The following is a 9,279-nucleotide window of genomic DNA, read 5'->3' as shown; positions in this document are numbered from 1 at the left end:
ATTCTTTGTCCTCAAGGATATCACAGAGTACTATTTGTAGTAAACAATAGATAGTAGATAATTATAATGCAGCATATATAATGCAGAAATAAGGAAAATATTCTCAAAAATGAGGTACTACTGGTGGCTCAAAGAGAGGTCATTAATCTTCAGTTGGGGGCACAAGAACATGTTTGTGAAGGACAATGTACAAAAGTCCCATAAGGAGAAAAACTACAACTATCTTCTTGGTAGTTGTACATCTATAGCTAGTGCTATATCTGGCTTATAGTGTTCAGTAGATATTTGTTTTGAAAAATAATAAGAGTTAGGAAGACAAAAAAAGGGAGACAGAATGGAGAACATGCCAGGCTATGTGAACAATATGTGCTACTACATAGAAGGGTGAGTTTAGGATGTTCAGATAAGTTCAAGGGTTCAGTATGGTTGGCACACAAGATTCAAGATGGAAATATGTAGGAGTGGAGGCAAGACAGAAGGCCATAAGGATATCATGAGGCAGTTTCTATAGTAAGCAAAGATGTGCGACTTTTAACCTGGGGGATAATTGACTTTTTGAAGGATCGTAAGAAAAATATTAATAGGATTTTTGCATTTGAAAGATAATTCCTGTGGTAGAGTGGAAAATGATTTGAAGTGTGTTAGGAATGGAGTGAGGAATGGAGACAACATTGAGGAACATCAACCAGTAAGCCAGACAAGACAATCGGATCCTGAACTAAGGCAACGATCTAAGGCTATCAAAATAAAGGAGGAGGAAAAGATTGGAGGTATTTACTCCCTTCTCTTCTTCACCTACGTTATACCACAGTTTGTCTTCCTTCTGTGGTGTTCTCTTCAGTATTCCTTCTTTCTTTCCCCTCTTTCCCCACCTGTCTAAATTCCATGCATCTTTCAAAGTCTATGTAAACATTTTTTTTTCCTTTCAAGATATTACCTACAATGTTGTAAATATGTGACGTTTTGTTGATTCCAATAGATTTTCAGACATTGGAGCATAGAAATTGATTCTTTTTTTTCTCTTTATTATCCTAGATCTGTGAACAATTTCAAGCACATCATGGGCAGAGATAAGTATTTGCAAACGAATGAAAAGAGCATGATTACATAATCTTAATATTAGGGAGCTCTAGTCTAGGATTTAGCTACTGCTGACTGACTCGTGAATTTGGTGACTTTGCCAACCAGTTCACTTTTCTGGTCAGCAGCCTGAGAATGTAAGGTGCCCATGGCATTCTTTGTTCTCCAATTCCTTTACTTAATAAATATTTATTGAACATCCACCTATCAGTCATTATGTTCAGTTTTGGGCAAACAATCCTAAATAAAACATGGCCTCCACCTTAAAGATATTTCAATCTAGAATGGGGAGACAACATACAATCTCATCAGTATAATAAAAAGTTATAGAGTGTAGGATATAAGTAAGGGGAAGGTGTGTGTGTGTGTGTTTGTGTGTGTATTTAGGTTTTAGTTTAAGAAAATGACAGACGAGGAGGGTAGGAAAGTTTTAATAAGTCCTTGAGTCTGCAAAAGTGAGTAGGATTATGCTATGTAACAAAAGGAGAACATTTTGGGTAGAAGAAGTGGAATGAACAAAGCATCAGAAACATCAATGATCCTAGCAGCCTGCAAGAATTATTGTACTTTGGCCTGGCTCTCCATGTGAGATAGAAAGATGGGAGAAAATGGGAGAGACTTGCAGGAGCAGTAGATGTGTATTAGATCCTGAAAGATTCATGGACAGTGCTAAGGGACTTGGATTCCATGCTGGAGGCCCCAGGAGGTTTTTTCATTAGTTTGTGTTTTCCAGAAGAATTTGAGGAGCAAAGGGTTGGGATAATGCTTCTTATTAGTTCAAGGTATTTTTCTCTTTTATTTTCCCCTTCATCCCTGGTGCCAGTTTTAACTCCCTCCTAGATCATTATTTCACCTGAAGATATGAGTGTTAATGCAGTATTCTAAACTACTGTATAACCACATTTTAATTTCCTCAGTTATACCATAATGACTTTTATAGCTGTGTGGATATGTGTGTGGAGGTACATGTATGTGAGTGTGGGTGTTTTTAATCCATAATCTCTTCAAAGTTCATACACAGCAGTTGAAAGCTCATGCCGTCTTTTTCTAGTTTCCTGTAATCTAGAACTATCCTCAGCCTTTGGTTTGGTTTTGTTTTTCATAAAATTAAATCTTTGAAGAGCATAGGCCAGCTGTCTGTTAGAAAGTCCACATACTTACGTTTTCTGATTTTTTTCTTCATGGTTAGATTCAAGTTAAACATTTGTCAAGCATGCTACATAGATAATAACGTAGGGCATGTGCATTGAATATGCACACATGACATTTTTCTATTTGAATCATTTTGTTTTTTACTCTTTTCCTTCAGCATAGCTTTTAAAATCTACCATTACTACTACATATACCTCAGTTCCTTGCTTTTAACCACAGGAAAGTATTTGTCCATGCGCTGTATCTTTTAACATATCACCTATCCATGTCTCCAGTGATGGGGAGTCAGGTTGTATCCAACTTGTAGTGATCAAAGACAACACCATGTAAATATATGTATTCATATCCCAAGAACATAGTTTTTAAGTAGAGTAGTAACAGGCATATAAATTTTTATTTTTTATAGATGTGTGCTAATTATCTCTAAAGGAAGATTATACCTCCCCAACATCAGACTTAGCCATATGGCTTGCTTTGGCTAATGTATGTGGGTGAAATGTGTTTCATTTCTGGGCAGAAGCCCTAAAAATGTATATGGTTTCTCCATGTGCCACAAGAAAGGACAATACCCTAGATAGAAACTGCTCTATCAGTTTAGGTCCTAAGTGGAGACAATGTGTAGCAGAGCCATAGCCAGCTTAGAATATATACTTAGTGTAAGCAAAAATTAAAACTTTGATGATTTCATAAAACAAATGAAGTGGAATAGAGAAGTAAATAATAGAAAACATCAGGTTGCATTAATACAAAGGGTGAGTATTTTTCTATGAAACTTTTGTTTTAATTTCAGTTGTATTTGTGTGTATGTATTTGAACAAAAATGTGATAGAAAACGTATTTCTTACTGTGTGTCAATTTAAAAAAAACACCTGAAAAACAAGATGGGTTTTAGAAGTCAGGAGGAATTGTTTATAATGCTGCTTTAGAAAGCAAACAAAGTGGTATTCATTCACATAACACAAGGTATAAAATAGTCTGTGTATTTCAGGAAAAACTGGATTTTTAACTCAGTTAGGTCATTGCTTCAAAAATGAAATTCTCCCTCTGTATATTTACAAATGGATTTTTATACCCCTCAAAATGTAATAAGTGTGCACTTGGTCCCTTGGTTTCAATTGTCACATATTCTGGGGTGTCATATTCTATGGAACAAAGCCACTGCACCTACATGGACTCCCTTCAATGAAAATGTTCCAGAATAGCCTGGATGGCCCTCTGCTCAGGTGATGTAGAAGAAGTGACTCTATGAGAACTAGAAGGTTCTAGCTGACTTTTGAAGTCATTATCTCTTGGGTCCTAGGATTCTGTAGGTTGGTAGGCATCTGACCTTCAGCAGCAAGCTCGCGAGGGTTTATTCTCTCGTTGACCTCCTGCTCACTGCTACTTCACATTATTGACACTGACTCTCAGTGTAGCTTCACATCTTCATGGCACACTATTTACAGCTGCCAGGCAGAAAATGCCAATCCCTGTGCATCCATTTTCCACTTCTTAGTTATTTAGGACATCACTAAATTGTATGAAGCTCAGGGGAGAGAATTTAAAAAAAAAGCATTCTGTATGAGGTTGACACTGCAGAAAAACTAGGGGAATGAGAATCAGAAGAGAGTGGCCACTGATCTGGACCAAACAACTGTCAAAGCAACTCCTTGTGCACAACGTGCTGTGTGAGGCACTGGAGGACATCTCCCCAAGGGACAACATTTCAAGGAGCTGAGATGCAGGTCCATGTACATAGCCTAAGTCATCTCTGTGACCTAGTTTCTTCTCTACCGTGAACGTCTGGCTACCTGCATCTGGAAATATAAGCAAAGCATTCTGCTCTGCCTGGAGAAAAGCAAGAGGCAAACCCAGATGAGAAGTATGCTATTACTTATATAAGCATTTTCGTGGCAAATCTAATATCATTGCAGCTGCTCTCATGCAGAGAAAGTTGTAGTTCCAGGCAGCAAATATATAGTGAGGGACCTGTTATGTGCCAGAGCTCATGTATGAGCCCAGTGGATGCAAAGATGAAGGGACAAAGCATCTACCTCTATGGATGAGCTTATATTCCAGTTGGGTAGTTGGGTCCAGAAATAGATAATGTCAGTATCATTTGGCATGAACTAAGATTTAGGTATACAAAAACTTCTGTTAAAGGGTATTTGAGTAGAATTTGAACATTCTCCAGTAGAGCAAGGCTTACCATTCTCCAACTCCATCTGAAATCAATATTCCTTTTTCTCTGTTTGAAGGCAAAAAAAAAAAAATTACTAAATAAAATACTAAAGAAATTTAAGCAATTAGAGTTACTTACATACTTTGCTCATTTAGATAAGCTATCATCACCACACATGATTCTAGTAGATCTTAATCACTGTAAAATGCAATGTTCTATTGATTGATTGATATATTTTATTATATCCACAACTGAAATTCTTCTTGTTAAATACAGCACTTAAGGGGTTAAATGAATTACTTATATATAGCTCTCCACAACTAAAAAAAATAAAAGCAAATTTAAAAATTCAGTGCCTATGTAGACTCAGAAAGATAGAATGTGCAAAAATTATGTAATGAAAGCCCCAAAGCATAAATATTTCTAACTAATGTAAATGTAAAGTCCAAGAAGGCAAAATTATTGCTGTCTTGTTCTCTGCTCAATTGTAGCACATAGAACCGTGCTAGGCACATATTGCTGCACAATAAATTGCCAAGCGTATAAACAGCCTGTAATTACTTACAAGTAATATATTACCATCATTTTAAATAAATTGATACACGCAGTTTTACTTCACCCCTGGACACTTACAAATGTATTGCCTAAAATGATGATGACTGGTATAAATTATACGTCCCTAATTTAGCTGTTCATTAGGTGTAGTGTTTAACATGGTTTTAACCACAATTTATGTCATATTATTACAGACAACCTAGTCACATTCTTAGTCCCATTACACTTCATTTTCCTCTGCCCCACTGAGACCACCTAAAGTGTATCATATTTAATGTCCTTGAAATAAAAAAGCCAAATGTGGTAGGGAGGAAGAACTCAGGAAATGTTCATACAGGCCCTCCTGGGAAAAGTTTGAGAATGACATTTAGCCAAACAGATATTTTCAGGAAATATCTAAAACAGCTACAGAGCCTTGAATTTAAGCTGAAATCTAAGGAAAATCTAAGGTGGAATAAGTGACAGGAAGAAATATATAACACATGCCATATGTTCTGAGAAAGAAGAAATAATACAACTAGCAAAAAATGGGAAACAAAGGGAAAGAGGTTAAGTCAAGTGATACAGATAATTCCCAAACTTTTAATAATTGAAATCAAACAACATCAGTTAAAACTGATAAATATAGCAGTAGATGTTTAAAGAACACAAAGGCAAAGAATAATAGTATTGAATAAAATGAGATGATAAGGGAATGTCATAAAAGTTAATTTCACTTATGTTTGTAGTATAGAATAAATAAGAACTATTTAATTGAAATGGTACTAAGGGAATGCTATAAAGATATGGTTGCAACCACTAAAAAATAGACTATACATACACACATATGCATAAAAGAGTGTAAACAGCCAACACATTGAAATTCTTAAAATTACAAAAAAAAGTGAAAATTACATAACATGACAGGGATAAGGTCAAGGAAATGTGATTTTAATTAATGTAATTAGACTCAATTCACTTATTAAAAGAAAAAGTTTCATATTATATCACAAGCAAAAAACAACTCTGTTGTATACAAGTATCACATTAAACAACATTATTTCAAAACATTATAATAAAAGTTTGGACAATTGAATACCAAGTAAATGAATTAAAATAAAGCAGAGGTATTTCTCTATTAGACAAAGTAGAATTTAGTTTAAAAATTATTATATTAGACAAAGAAACACAAATTATTATGCCAAAAGATAAAATCATAATACAGATACAATATTTGTAAATGTCTTTGAACCAAATAATATACCAAAATTTTATAAATAAGAAATTAAAGGAAATATAAAAAGACATATACAGAAACATTTATACTAGGAAGTTTTATCTTTCGTGTTCCAAGGCAGATCAAATGAACAAAAAATATAAGGCTATAGAAAACATATAGCCAAATCAATATGGTAAATCTGAGGGAGATATATATATATATATACATATATATATATATATATAACATTGTACGTTAATATTAGAGAATATACCTGCTTTACACCTGTCCAAGGAAAAATACACAAAAATGGACCAAATAAAAAACCCATCAAGAAAATTAATGAATTCCAAATAAATAAAAATATATAATAAATACTCTTGGATTACAATTCAATAAAAATAGAAATTAAAATTTTAAGTCAGAGGAAAAAAATCCTCCTAGCTAGAGAGAGATCTTTAAAATTTATCTTAAGAAACTATTGATGCATGGGTGGTTTAAATAAATATTATAATATTTATAGCAAAGAATGACAGAGGAAATAGAATATATCAGAATCTTGAGGATATAACACAGTACATATGGGAGTTCATAATAGTTCATAATATTAAACTGAGCTATTATTATGTATTAAATGTATATATATATATATATATATATATATATATATATATATATATATACTAGGCATATAGTATTAAAAACTAAAATAACAGGAAAATAAAATGAAATAAATTAAGAAAGAAAAAATAAAATTAATAAGTTAGGATTAGAAAAACAGTAGAACAAATTTTTAACATCTGATTCTTTGAAAATCAATAAAATAATTGAACCACTATGTACTAGGTAACCTGATCAAGGAAAAAAAAATGAAAGAGAAATCACAGCTATACAATATAAGAAGTAAAAAATGGGAAAACAGAAAATGAGAAAAAAATTTAAAACTTGTAAAAGACTACACAACTCTGTGAAAAATATCTTGAACAAAATAAACAATTTTTGAAAAAAATTTTGATTAGTTAACGCAGTCTACAATTTATTAAAACAGATTAAAAGGTGTAATTTCCATAAGAGGAAGGGAACATTGCAAATGAACTAAACCCTTCCCTTTCAATCCCTGGGTTCTTATGCTCCCATAGGGCACTTCTACCGAATGTTTAAGAGCAGGTTCCAATGTTATTTAAGCTCTACCAGAGCATAAAAAAGTATGGAAGTCTTTCATTTTTTTTATAAAGCAATACAACATTGATATCAAAAATCTCAAATAAACTTTAGATCACTTGATTAAAAATTAGAAACAAATGTAAACAAATAGAATTCAACATCATACCAAATAATTATGCAACATGAGGGTGTGACTATTTAGAATGCAAGTATACTTTGCTATTGGAATATTTATTAGCATAGCTTTTATCATCTTTAATGCAGCAAAATAGGAATTACCTATAATTTGCTTCATGGTATTTAAAAATGCATTGGACAAACCTTCAGTATCCATCTAAAGGAAAAAAAAAAACACTTAAAAATAAATACCAATAAACACTTATTTTAAATTAATATGCAAATTTATATGCCTATATTAGCACAATTTATAGAGTTATATGCACATACACCTACTGTATTATATAGGTATACATACCTAATGTATTGATATTACATTTTATAAAGGTATAAATACCTATATTAAATTACTGATACTACATGCAAATAGTAATAGTTTTACCATCTCTTTCAAATTTTTCAGAACTTTATTTTTTCTCTAACACACTGGCTAAGGCCCAAAGTACAATTTCCAACTAGTGGCAAAACTTCCTGTGTCTCCCTATTTGGTATATATATAGTATTACATTTAGCCTTCCATTTTAAGGCTAAATGTAATAATATTTAGTCTTAAAAAGGAAGGAAATTCTGAAACATGCTAAAACATAGATGAACCTTGAGGACATTATGCTAAGTGAAATAAGCCAGTCACAAAAGGACAAATACTATATGATTCCACTTATATGATGTGTCTATAGTAGTCAAATATATAGTAGATGTGTCTAGAGTAGTCAAAGTCATAGTTTGCAAGTAGAATGATAGTTACCAGAGCTTGAGGGAGAAAGGGAGAGTTATTGTTTAATGTGTACAGAGTTTCCATTTTGCAAGAAGAAAAGAGTTCTGGAGACTTACGGTGGTGATGGTTGCACAACAATGTAAATGTACTTAATGCTACTGAGCTGTACATTTAAACATGATTAAGAAGGTAAATTTTAAAGGTGTATTTTAACATAGTTAAAAATGATATTTTAAAAAAAGTAGTATTGCTCTCTTCCACGGTGCTGCCTACGCAGAAGGTAGCCATATCCTGCCTGGCATTGGCTGCCCTCAGGCTCCTTGTGAAGCCCAAAATCGTCAAAAAGAGGACCGAGAAATCATCCAGCACCAGTCAGACCAATATGTCAAAATTAAGTGTAACTGGCGGAAACCCAGAAGCATTGACAACAGGGTACACAGAAGAGTCAAGGGCCAGATTTTGATGCCCCAACCTTGGTTATGGGAGTAACAAAACAAGCATGTGCTGCTTTGTGGCTTTCAGAAGTTCCTGGTCCATGACATCAAGGAGCTTATGCGGCTGGTGGGCAACAAATCTTATTGTGCTGAGACTGCTCACAACATTTCCTCAAAGAACCGCAAAGCCATTGTGGACAGAGCAACCCAGCTGGCCATCAGAGTCACCAATTCCAATGCCAGGCTGTGCAGGGAAGAAAATAGTCTTGTGTGCACATTGTATGTGTGTTAGTAAAACCATATAATTCTAAAAACTAAAAATAATAAAGTAGTACTGGAACAACTTGATAACTATCTGGAAAAAGATCAATTTGGATCCATACTTCTCATCATGCACTTGAATAAAATTCAAATGTGTGAAAATTTAAATGTAAGAAAATACTATAAGAGTACTAGAATTAAGCATGGGCCATTCTCTATGATGCTGGCGTGAAGAAAGTCTTTCTAGATAAAACCAAAATGAAGATGCATTGATGTAATAGAGAGAGTTTTAAAAACCCACACACTGATCCACATAATTCTTAAATAGCCTAAGAATAGTTTAAAATCAAATAACAATCTAAGGGAGAGATATTTGCAGCTC

General features: G+C 33.4%; 1 pseudogene across 1 annotated transcript; it reads left to right on the top strand.

Moving 5' to 3' along the window:
* The first annotated feature begins 334 nt into the window (after positions 1-334).
* LOC308494326 (large ribosomal subunit protein eL32-like) lies at positions 335-8,928 on the top strand (annotated as a pseudogene). Its single transcript has 3 exons — positions 335-384; positions 619-770; positions 8,421-8,928. The product of its transcript is annotated as a large ribosomal subunit protein eL32-like (transcript).
* The last annotated feature ends 351 nt before the right edge of the window (positions 8,929-9,279 follow it).

This window comes from Rhinolophus hipposideros (assembly GCF_964194185.1).
Source record: "Rhinolophus hipposideros genome assembly, chromosome: 3".
Taxonomy (NCBI): Eukaryota; Metazoa; Chordata; class Mammalia; order Chiroptera; family Rhinolophidae; genus Rhinolophus; species Rhinolophus hipposideros.
This window is presented reverse-complemented; position numbering and strand designations above follow the sequence as displayed.